This window comes from Petaurus breviceps, unplaced genomic scaffold (genome assembly GCF_028583685.1).
Source record: "Petaurus breviceps papuanus isolate PSGF00001 unplaced genomic scaffold, PetGlider_PUasm1.0 138, whole genome shotgun sequence".
NCBI lineage: Eukaryota > Metazoa > Chordata > Mammalia > Diprotodontia > Petauridae > Petaurus > Petaurus breviceps.
Window position 1 is genome coordinate 30,381,373 of NW_027185694.1, and position 12,678 is coordinate 30,394,050.

The window sequence follows — 12,678 nt, forward strand, 5'->3', positions numbered from 1 at the left end:
GAGTATGAACACTGCATACTGGAATTCCCTTTGATGAAAGAGGAGGGAATTGGCCCATTATCTCAGAGGTGGAACTCCTGTTCTCTGGAGGATTTGTCCTTGGAGAATAAGGTTAAGAAAATTGAGGTGAGAGAGAATCCGGGTGGGTAATATATTGAGGAGGGAACAGATAAAAAGTCCTGCTTCTCTGAAATTCCCAAACCATACTCCTGCATCTCTTGACTCTTCCTCTCCTCTATCATTCTAATGCCAAGCCTTCTTTTCTATCCCTTAAAATCTAGTTGATAGTAGTGGTAGAAATAATAATAAAGGGCTCTGTAAAATAAATAATGAAAATAATATTTTTTTCTCATTTTTCAGGTGATGGAATTGAGATTCAGAGGTTAAGTGACTTGCTCATGAACTCACTGCTAGAGACCAAGTCAGAATTTAGGTCTCCTGACTCCCAGTTCAGTGCTATTCCCACTATAACCCCTATCTTCTCCTCCTTTGCCCCTCATCTCTAACCCTGTCCCATCTTGTTCTCAGATCTCTGGCTTCCTCTGTGGTCCCTTACACCCCCCTTTTCTCCAGTTCATAATACAATTCTACCCCCAGCTTCAGGATAGCCCCTTGATGCTCTTCTGCCAATCATTCACTACACCAAGACCCTCCAAAGTCCCGCTTATTGCTTCGCTATTATCTGCCCCTCATCTCCCTTGCCTCAAAGAGGCAAAGACTCTGGAATTCAAGATGTTGTGCTGCCTCCCAGTGGTCAGCTGCTGGGACAGCTCTCTGGATAGTCGCGGGCCTAAAACAAGGATAGATTGCTAGACCCTGAATTTTAAATGTCCTCAGACCTTCTCAGAAGAACACAATTGTTCTTTCTATCTGGATATGAACATAGGATATGACTGTCCCCAAATCCTAAACTACCAAACTCTGGAAGACAGACATATACCCATGCCCCTAGTAACAGCAGAAGTTATAAGGGGTGGGTTTTTGTATTGCTTATTTTGTCGGGGCTCACAAGAGTTATTAGGAAATGAGGTTTCAGATATTTTAAAGAATTAAGATTCAGTTTAGGAGGAAACTCCTTTTTTTCCCGTAGGGACTTCATAGGATCAAAGGGTCATACACAGATTTGGAGCAGGAAAAATCTGAGATCATTTAATCCAACCCTGTTATTATACAGAGAAGGAAATTGATGCCTGGAGGGTTAAATACCTTTATCCTGAATAGATCTTGGCAGGATTTCTGTGGTCAAAGACAAATTTATAGTTGTGGGGTTCCCCCCCCACCTCACTTTCCATACTTCACAAAAGGTAGCGACCAGATAGAAAATCCAGGGAGAATCTCCAAATGAAATTCTTCCTTAGGTATCTGACTCCCCTCGAACCCTTCAACTCTGCCCTCACCCTAACCATCTTACTTGGATGCCACCAAGACAGCCTCCTTTTTCTCCATTTGCAGACTGGAATGCTTCTGCAGGCTCCAGCAAAGGATGGTAAAGAACAATGGGAAGAAAAGGCAACCTACTCCAAAAAGCAGGGACATACCTGCCTGGGTGGAGGGAGCAGAAAGGGCAGTGAATGAGTGGTAGGACATATCTCTGGAAAGCCCAGTAACTTATTTACCTCCCTCTCAATAGCTACTGCCTGTGTCCACACCCTGGTCATTATCTGTTAGCAATAGAACTCCAATGATAAGGCTCTCCCAAAATCACTATCAAAACAGGACCCTTCAAAGAGCTCCCCTTTAAGACACTCTAGCTGATGCTTTCTCACTTGTTGTTCCTAGGTGCCCCAGAGGTCTACTACATGTCCTCCCATCCAGCTGGTTCCCTTTTGCTTTGATGACCCCTAAACTGCTCTCTGGCCTCTCACTCTGAGACACTTCACCCCAGGACCCTTTTTACTTATTCCATCCCCTTCTATGATCTATCCCAACCACTTTCCCCCTCCTTCACATGGATCCTTAGGGAGGCCCCCAGAGAGCCTTACCTCAGAGGGACAAGAAGAATGGGAAAAAAAAAGTTAGCGATTTTCTTCTCAGCTCCAGAAACTGCAGGGGGAGTGAGATAGCTAATCCTCCTTCTAAAGAGATCTTTCTCTCTCTCTCCCTCTCTCTGTATATATATTTAAAACAAAACAAACTGAAAAACCCTAAAACACTCTTTTTTTCCCTTAAGAAAAAGGCGGGGGAAACGTCTAACATGTAATTTTTAAAAATTAAAAAGTCATCTCCTCCCCTCCCCCCCCCCCAAATTCTCTGTTATGTGGAGGGGAGTGGAGGGGGGAAGCCTGCGGGTGGGAGAATGGGTCCATAGCCCGCCATTCTTTCTTAGCTCAACCACCCTCTCCTATACTGTCGCGTCTAAGGCGTTGTCGAGAGCCTAGGAAACCCAGCCAGGAGAAAGAAGGGGCCCGGGTCGCTAGTTTTCGCTCCCGGATGTCTATTTGCGCCAACACTCGGGGCTCGGGGTCACCAACAGCGGTTGGGAAGAAAACAGTGCGCGTGGACCTCCTCTGCCAGCCCACTGGGTGAGGAGAGAGGGGAAGGGAATGTTGGTCGAGTAGGGAAGTGGGAAAGGGGAGGGGCAAGGGGATGCTGTTGGCTGGTCAGTTGGCTCAGTCCTGTCTCCTCCAGCTCTAAGTTGCAGCCTCAGCTCACTGGACAAAGGCTTGATTGACTTCCTTCCCATTTCATCTTAGCGACTATTGGCGAAGAAGATACCTGGATACTTGGAACGCTAAAAGATTTTGATAATATGTATCCCTCCTGTATATAATATGTACCACTGCTCCAAATTTTCTCATTCGGGGTGATTCTCCTCCACATCTTTACAGAAATCCATCATTAAAAATGCATTTGTAATGTCCCCAGCTTTCTCTGGTTCTTTTAATAACTGTGGTGGGCCAATATACCACTTGGGATGGATGCCCCTCTACTTTCTCTCATTTTCTGTGCGTGACAGGCTGTCATACTAACTAGGATAACATCTTTTTACACCATTTCTCCCCTTACTTACTAAGTAAGTCTTCTGTGGTTCACACCCACTATGCCTCTTTCCATTGTTTTTTGAACTACTTAGCATTCTGATTCTTCAGAAATCATGGTATTTTATGTTGTACAGTCTTATAACACAACTGGGAAAATGAAAGAAATGACCTGTGATGACATAGAGCAGTTTGAGGTCGTTGAAAGTACAGAGTAATTTCTCAAATTCGATCCCAACCAATCTTCTCAGGACATTGGCTTAAAATATAGGAGCCATGGGCCTTTGGCCAGGGATAGAGGACACTGAAAAAAGGCTGCTAAAAATGAATCTGCCTAGAATCTCGAAAACCTAATCAAAACTCTCTAAACTGAAAAAGTAAGGGTAAGGGAGCAGAGTACATGTATGTATGTGCATGTATGTGTGTATGTGTGTATACATACATATAATACACATAAACATATACAATCTACCAAGGTAGATACCATACAGTGAGACTTCTTAATCTGTGAGTCTATGAACTTTTATATCTACATCTATATCCATACATATATATGTGTACATGGAGGGGGCAGCTAGGTGGCGAAGTGAATAGAGCACCAGTCCTGGAGTTGGAAGGACCTGAGTTCAAATGCAGCCTCAGACACTTGACATACTAGCTGTGTGACCTTGGGCAAGTCACTTAACCCTAATTGCCTTGCTTTCCCCCCTCCAAAAAAAATATGCATACATATAGAGAGATATAAATTACTTTGTTTCAATATAATTGGTTCCCTTTGTAATCATATTTTTAAAAATTTTATGCATTTTAAAAACATTATTTTAGGGGCCTATAGATTTCACAAGACTGCCAGAGGGGTCTATGACACCAAATGGGTTAAGAATCCTGTCACAGAAAGCAGCTTTAATGTAGGAATAATAATAGAATTAGAGATGCCTAGAAATTCACACACACACACACACAATCTGAAAAGGGAATAAGCAATAAAACCAATGGCCTCAGGTGTCTCTTCCTAAGTATAGGATCAAGAACAAATAAAGATAAGCAAGGTGAACTAGATATACTAGACATCTTTCTTTTATCTCTATAGTCTCTCTTGATTACATTATCAACTTATAGGTTTAATTATTATCTCCATACTCATGACTCTCATATCTCTCCTCCTTTCTGTAGACAAATTTATTATTACAAAGAAAAAAGAGAAGAAAAAGGCGAGTAAAACTAACAAGTGCATTCATTAAGTCTGATGAAACCTATAGGTTAATCTATAGGTTAAATCTATAGGTGAAATCTAAACTAGTTAGGCACTGGTTGGTTTTACTGACCCCCTAACCTAGCCCAAATGTCTCTTCTGAGAATTTGTGAGAGGGGGAGGAAAGCTAAGCATAATCCAAAATAGACCTTAAATTTTGAGAGAGTCGATTTCAAAGGATACAAAGAAAGGATAGTAAGGATACCACTGGTAAAATTCTCAAGGAAGAGTGGGAAGGCTTCAAGAATGAAATTCAGAAGTCACACAAAAACAAACAATCCCACTGAGATGGAAAAGGGGGAAGAACCTAAAGAGATTAAAGTAGATACAAAGGGGGCAGCTAGGTGGCTCAGTGAATAAAACTCTGGTGCTGGAGGCAGGAGGACCTGAGTTCGGATCTGGCCTCAGACACTTAACACAAAAACTAGCCATGTGACCTTGGGCAAGTCATTTAACCCCAATTGCCCTCCCAAAAAAAACAAAAAACAAGCAAAGTAGATACAAAGAAAACTTATTAACTAAGTTAGATTTTTAAAAAATATGAAGATGGAAACAAAGACAGAGAAAGGAAGAGAAATACAAACACAACAGTCCTTTAAGAATAGTATCAGAAGCACTGAGTTCAGAATAAGCTGAGGGTGGTGAAGATTGCTAACCACAGCAAGAAAAAAATTTTTTTTGTAACTATATTAGGGAAAAGACAAAGATCAAAATTAGATCTGCCCAGGAAGAATGGGGGCAAAGATAACAATACAAAGAGAAGATGGAACAATTTAAATCTTATTCCATTTATTTTCTCAAGCACAATCATCTTTGAACTGGAAGGTACAGATGAAAAATAGCTAAAATAGAGTTGAGATCCAAAATAAGTAGAGAGATAGTAAAAAAGCATTTAATTGACCTTAATGAGTTCAAAGCTCATCCCAGATGAACTACACATACTCAGGTACTGACAGCACTGGCAAAAACGATTGTTGAGGTATTGTTAGAGATATTTAAATGGTTGTGAAAAGGCTTGAAAAAAGAGATATGAGAAGAGAGTGCTATCCCAGCACTTTGCAGAGGTAGGATATTCATAAATTTTGAACATTGAACATATTTTCAGACTTTTTCAATGTGCTGATCAATTATGTTTCATCAAAGAGAATTTTTTTCTCTTTTTGTCCTTTAAAATATTTTCTATTATATGGGAAGGTCTCTCAAAGTAGGGAGAGATACTGGGAGAAATTATGGAAAATGTTTTTAAAAAAACAAATTTAATCTTATTTTTAAAAGATCATGCATGAATTTCTCATTTTTGTAGAGATAAAGCATAACTTATTGGACTTGATGAATGCCCTGGTTAGTTTTACTGACCTTTTTCTTCTCTTTTTTCTTTGTTATAAAGAATTTGTCTACAAAAAGCAGGAGGGGAGAGAGATTGGAGAATGAAGGTGAAGTAAAAACAAAATATATCAATATACATTTTTTTTTGAAGAATGATCATACTTCACATGTATAATGGGCATCATATTGCTTACCTTTTCAATGAATGAGGGAGAGGATGGAGGGAGAGATTTGGAACTCAAAAAAATTTTAATGTAAAAAATAAATGAATGAATGAATACAAAGAAAAAACAATCATGGAAAACAGGATAGGTATGGCAGGAGTGGAAAATGTCAAACACTTTTCCAATTTCCAAAAATAAAAAAGGGCAGGAGCAAAAGAGTCGTCTGTGAACTATAAGCCAGTGAACTTGACCTTGATGCCTGGCAAGATTCTACAATGTATTATTAAAATGTAGTTTAATGAATATCTAGAAAAGAGAGCAATGACCACCTGCTCCTTGATGAAGCCTGGCTTAATCTGAAAAGTTATAACAATCTAATAGTTCCTAGCCTGATAAATTAAGAGAATAAATTTAGCAAAGCACAAGACTAAGTTTCTAATGCTATTCCTGTAGACAAGATGTTGAGCTTGGATGACAATATAGTTAGGTAGATTCAGAACTAGTCCAATAGTCAGTCTCAAAGAGCAGGCAGTAATCGTTCCCAGTCACCTTGGAAAGAGACCTCAAGAAAAGTGACCCGAGGGATTGTTTGAAAGGACTATTGATTTTTACCCTAGAAAAGAGAAAACTGTGGGGTGGGGGTGGGGGTGGCTAGGTGGCACAGTGAATAGAGAACCAGCCCTGGAGTTAGGAGGACCTGGGTTCAAGTCTGGCCTCAGACACTTAACACAAAAACTAGCTGTGTGACCTTGGGCAAGTCACTTAACCCCAATTGCCCTCCCAAAAAAAAAGCAAAAAAGAAAAGAGAAGACTGGGGGATAGTGGAAGAGGAATTAATCATTTCCCCTTCACTGGAGGCCTTCACTAAAAGCTGGATGAGTACATATTTTATTATATAATTATATTATATCATATCATAATTACATTATAATATTAAAATATTAAGTATATTTAAGAGGGTAAATATGTTGAGGTAAATATTTGGATTCTACAAAGTTCCATTCAATTTCCAAATCTTATATTTTGAAGTTTTCCCATATTATACAACTCTAGATCCAGCCTAGCACTTAGCTTTAGTGTTTAAGGCAACTAAGTAAGGCAGTAGATAGACCCCTGGGCCTGGAGTCAGGAAGACCTGAGTTCAAATTCTGCCTCAGATATTTAGTAATGTGACCCTGGGTAAGTCACTTCACCTGTCTGCTTTAGTTTCCTCAACTGTAAAATGAGGATAATAATAGCACCTGTATCCCAGTATTGTTGTGAGACTCAAATGAGATAATATCTGCAAAGTGCTTAATACAGTGCCTGGCAAATGGTAGGCATTTAATAAATATTTATTTCCTTGCTTCTTGTCTGCAAAATTTGCACTGATATGCTAATGCATTGGACAACCCATCCAGTCAGTTACAGTATGGTCACTAAGTGTTTTATTTTATTCTCCTTAATATTTCCTAGGTGAATGGTTAGGTCTAGGTTAGGTTTCATCTAAATTGATGGGTTTTTTTTTTCACTATGGAGACTTTGGATTGTTCTGGGACTGAACGCCATTCATAATATAGTGGGAGTTTTCCCAAGATGATGACCTTTGATAAGTTGTCTTTCCCCCAGACCAGCTGACAAAATCACGGATTGGAAAGGATGGTTAATTGAGACAAAAAAGTCTTAAATTATGTGCAATGAAGTGTTTGTACTTTGTTACCCTTCTATGATGTTTGAAGAAACTCCTCTCTCAAAGTTGATTAAATTAGAGGAGGGTTATTAGTCCTTGGCTAAGTGAAAAATTGGTTATGTGCCTGGTGGTCTTTGAGAAGTAGGACAGTCTGGAGGGCATGGAGAAGCTTTGGAAGGTCTTGGTATGGAGGTGCTTTGCAAAGCCTTGGGGTACAGGAGTTTTGGAAGACTTTGGCATGCAGGAACTTTGGGGGGACTTTGTGAGGAAAGAATATTAGTCTGAGTACTAGCTATGTTGAATTGAGCTTGGTACAAAAGATCTGGGGAGAGCAGCCGAAAGATCCCAACCTAGGAGGAACAAAATCAAGACACCAAGAAAGGATGAAGAAAATAGGAGCCCTAAAGTGCCATAGGTATGAGTTGTCTGGGACATTTACATTTCAGTGAGTCAAAAAACATTTATTAAATGCTTACTCTGTGCCAGGCATTGTGCTAGGGACAGGGAATACAAAGAAAGACAAAATGCAGTTGCTGTTCTCAAGAAGATCAGAGTCTAATGGGGTAGACAACATACAAACAAGCTACGTACAGGAGAAACTGAAGCTAACAGAGGGAAGGCACTAGAATGAAAGAGAATTAGGAAACTCTTCCTGCAAATGGAGGAATTTTAGTTGGGACTTGAAGAAAGCCAAGAAAGCCAAGAGGCAGAGATGATAGAACTGGTGATGACAATATGACTAGGAGAGGGTAACGCCTGCAGCCCTAACGTTCTGTTAGCATGCTCTATGTTGTGCAGCCCACTGTCCCCACTGATGCTGTGGGAGATTGTGCCCCAGGTATCTGCAGGAATGTTCGTTCTGTCGGTATTTTTCATGTCATGACATTCCACTAAGTGCCTTTACTGTGAGCCAATTGACTGGTTATTAACAGTAAAAGTATCAGTGGGGACTCAAGCTTTAGTGTGATTCTAACCCATAGAGTAGCTTGAACCTGAAATCATTGTTTACGGGACACCAACCTTTGAGAGTGAGTGGGGAGGAGACGTGGGTAACTCAGAAGGGCTCTATAACACTTTTAAGTTTTATGGAGTGCAATAATGCCTAAATAAGAGTTTTTGGAAAGGGTCTCCATCAATAAGGAATTTATTTGTTTGGACTCTGATAGGACATCTTCTATTATGGGCAAGAAGGTGACTTCTTTCATTTTTAAAAATAATTATTGATAAATTTTGTCTTTGCATCACCTACATTTCCTAATATATCTCACTTCTCCTGTTTCCTCTCCAAAAGAGCATTACAGAAAATAAAAGAGAAAAAAGTTAAACAAAACTAACCAACAGTTAAAGTTTAACATTATCTACAGTGTTCTACACTCATTTTCTTTTTTTTAAATACAATTTTTATTGTGAATTCAACAATTATCAATAACCACAAATATTTAAAAACACAAAGTACTCCAAGAGGACAGTCGTATAGGAAACTATGGACTTCTGCCAAATATATACATAACTAAATATATGTATGTACATATATGTATATTGTGTATGTGGAGAAAGGGAGAGAGGGGGAGAGAGAGAGACAGAGAGAGGTATGTGTATACACACATTTGTTGTTATTGTTCAATTGTTTCAGTCATATCTGACTCTTTGTGACCCCATTTGGGAAGTGGAGTGGTTTGCCATTTCCTTCTCCAGCTCATTTTACAGATGAGGAAATGGTAGCAAATAGGGTTAAATGACTTGCCTAGGGTCATACAGCTTATAAGTGTTTGAGGCTGGATTTTAACTCAGGTCTTCCTGACTCCAGGCCCAGTGTTCTATCCATTGTGCCATCTAGCTACCCATATGTGTGTATAGATATATAGATATATAGAGTAAATGTATATATGTATATATATGCACATACATACACACATGTACATATTTAACAAGGTAATACAGATTACTCTATTTTTGTTATATTTGTGTCCTCCTCTGCATCTCCTTTTCCTTCTCTCTATGCAACTTTTAAAGTGCTTTATTGACCCTCTTTTTTATGTCTGGTTCTACCCACCAATCTACCTTCTCTCCTGCCTTGGTAGTTCTACCATATGTGTGTGTGTGTGTATTTTATACACACACATATTTTACATATCTATACATTTAAAGAAAAATGAACACTTTGAAAGTGGCTAAGAACACATCTAGCTTTGTACCTCTAGTCCATTCCTTCTTTGCCAAAAGGCAAGAGGTGTGTTTGTTTCATCATCAGCCTTTACAGGTGTGATTGGTGGCTGATTTCAACAGCATTCTGAGTTTTTTCAGAGTTGTTTCTCCTCATAATATTGATGTGATCATCATGTAAATTATTCTTCTGGTTCTACTCACTTCACTCCACATTAGTTCATACAAATCTCTCAACATTTCTTTGATTTGTCATTTTCCTCATTTTTTTTTCATAGCTGTTATAAGATTAGGCCTGGTGGTCTTGAGACCACCAGGAAAGTTTTCCATTGAGAGAGGCTGTAGCTTATAAAATCTATGCATGGAAACCACTTTTATAAAGTTAGCTCCGATGACCTTCAGGCTGTCATGATGGTCTCCCCTTAAGAGTAGCTATGAGCTTACAGAACATAGTCATGGAAAAAAAAAAACAAATTGACAGGGTAACCTTATGTACTCTGAAGAAGGACTCCATAATGCCAGAGAACTGTCCCAAAACAGTAGAACACTCATACACAAAATGTGTTCAGCCATTTCCCAATTGATAGAAAACTATTTTGTTTTTAGCTTTTTGTTACGATAAAAAGTGTTATAAATATTCCTGTACATGTGGGCCCTTTGACCTCTTTATAATACATCTCTAATAATATTTCCTCTGGGTCAAAGGATATGCATAGTTTAGTGATTTTTGGAGTATAGCCTCAAATTGTTTTCCAAAATGGTTGAACAAATTCATAGTGTACTCATATGCCTGTCCTGCTATAACCCATCTTTATTAGCTTTATTATCTGCAAGAATCCTGATTCCCCTCTCTCTTCCCTTTTCAAAGAAAGAAGTTGGAAGAACTTTTCCATATCTCTTCTTTGGGGTGAAGCTTTGTTATTATAATTTTCCACTCCTCAGCTTCAATTGTTTTGTGGTTGTTCTTTGAATTTCCATTGCTGTAGGAATTGTGTGTATTATATAATTGTTTTCCTGGTTCTGATGACTTCATTTTTTTGTATTAGTGCATGTAAGTCTTCTCATGCTTCTTTGTATTTATCATATTCATTATTTCTTAAAGAACAGCAATATTCCATTGTGTCCATGTACCACAATATTTTGCCATTCTGAAGCTAATGAGCCTCACTTTGTTTACAGTTTTTTGTGCATCAGTGGTGGGATAGGGTGGTTAGCCTAGAGGTTTAGCCACTGTTATTTATCCTTATCCTACTACTACTAGTTCATTGCCTATGTGGTTCCTGGTATAAACATTTTCATTCTGCTCTATGAAGTTGTAATAAATGAATCTATAATAATTATTTTTTCATCTTCTAGCCCCTAGCCAGAGACAATCTTCTGGCAAAACACTGTAGTTTTAAATCTATTTCCTTTTTTTCAGTTGCTCCCTTCAATGCTTCCTCCCAATTTCATTTCCAATAAGTACACTCAGATTAGCAATGCCTGTGGTTAACCCCATTTATTTTAATGCCACTTAGAAGACAAAGAAAACAAAGGTAAACAGACTTTCACTATACCCAAAGGAAAAGGCTTCTAGTTCCCAAGTAGGAGCCCAAAGGAAGAAAAGAAATGAATATTGGGAAGGGGAGAAAAGTCAACAAAACACCACGCATCCCAACACAATTCCTGCCTTATCATCCCACCACCTCTTCTTTGTTTTTGTTTGTGTTTGTTATTACTATTCAGAGGAGTTGCCTTCACCTGCTTTTCAGCTCTTCTAACTTTAAGCAGTTTCTGGAGGCCTCTCCTCTTCCAACTCCACGGGTCTTCTGGGCTGAGCTTCTCCTCCACTGCAAGTTTGGGCTGGCAAGCTAGCTTCTTTTAAGAACTACCAGAAATGTAGCCAGTCTTCTTCCCAGTCAATGCCAAGTATCACTTCCAATTAAATAAAGGGAACATCTTCACACTTTATTAAAGAATGACAAGGAATCGGCACATATTAATACTCCTTATTTCTGTTATCTACCCCTTATTTTGAGTGATGATATAAGCTTAGCTGGGTTAGGGGGCCAAAATCAGCTGATCGTGAGATAGCCTGACCTCCAACTACATTTACTACTATAAAAAGTACTGCTATCAATATTTTGATATACCTCCCAATCAAGTGGGGAAGTACCATTTTTTAAGACTAAAAGAGGAATACATTCCTTCAATAGCCACCAAGAAGGTTAGGTTCTTACCTTGGCTCACAAGGTAAGGATTGTGTATAACTTCCCTAAAACAACACCAGATGAAGATGGGAGGCAGTGATATCAGATAAAATTAGAAACCAGGACCTAGTGGACCTAACTGTAAATAAGGATCCTTGCAAGTCACATATTGACTTAGGAAACACATATTAGTATCATCAATGTTTTATTGTATTTTTAGTCATTTTGTGAAATATTTCCCAATGACATTTTAAGCTGATTGGGCTGTACTTGGGATTGCTGTGGGTCCCCTTCAGGCAGCATGCTTAACACCTCTGATCTACAGAACTCTATAGCCTTTAATTCCCTTATACAATATCCTCTTCCCCATATATAAATTTTCTAAAGGCACTTTTTCTTCAGAGTAGCCCGATCTATCTTATTTTTCTCCTCCCTTCCCACTAATAAACACCAGTTTATTCATGAAGGGATTGAACAAGATAATTTCTAAGGACCTAACTCTAAATGTATGATTCCTTTCTAGAAAACCCCAAAAGAAAATGGATCATACTGGGAGGATTGAAAAGATTATTAAACTAGGACTGGAGGATTCTCCTTAAAACTTTGTATGTATTTATCTGTGGATATATTGTATCCTCCTAAGAGAATATAATAATAATACTATTTGTAAACAATATTTACATGATACTTTATAGATATTATCTCATTTGATCCTTACAACAAAATTGTGATATAAGTGCTATTATCATCCTCTGTTTTACTGGTGGGGAAACTGAGGCTGAGAGAGACGGAGTGACGGAGTGGTTGCACAGCAATAAGTATCAGAGGCAGGATTCAAACCCAGATCATCCTCAACCAAACTCTCTCTCTCTCTCTCTCTCTCTCTCTCTCTCTCTCTCTCTCTCTCTCTCTCTCTCTCTCTCTCTCTCTCTCTCTC

The 12,678-nt window shown here is 38.8% G+C and overlaps 1 long non-coding RNA gene across 1 annotated transcript in view; it reads right to left on the reverse strand.

Annotated features, from left to right (window-relative positions):
* Window positions 1-11,033: 11,033 nt before the first annotated feature.
* The window catches only part of LOC138142546 (uncharacterized), a 4,953-nt gene continuing 3,308 nt past the window's right edge, over window positions 11,034-12,678 (reverse strand). Inside the window, exon 3 of the long non-coding RNA XR_011163460.1 lies at window positions 11,034-11,497. This is a non-coding gene — a long non-coding RNA (uncharacterized lncRNA). The remainder of the gene's footprint in view (window positions 11,498-12,678) is intronic.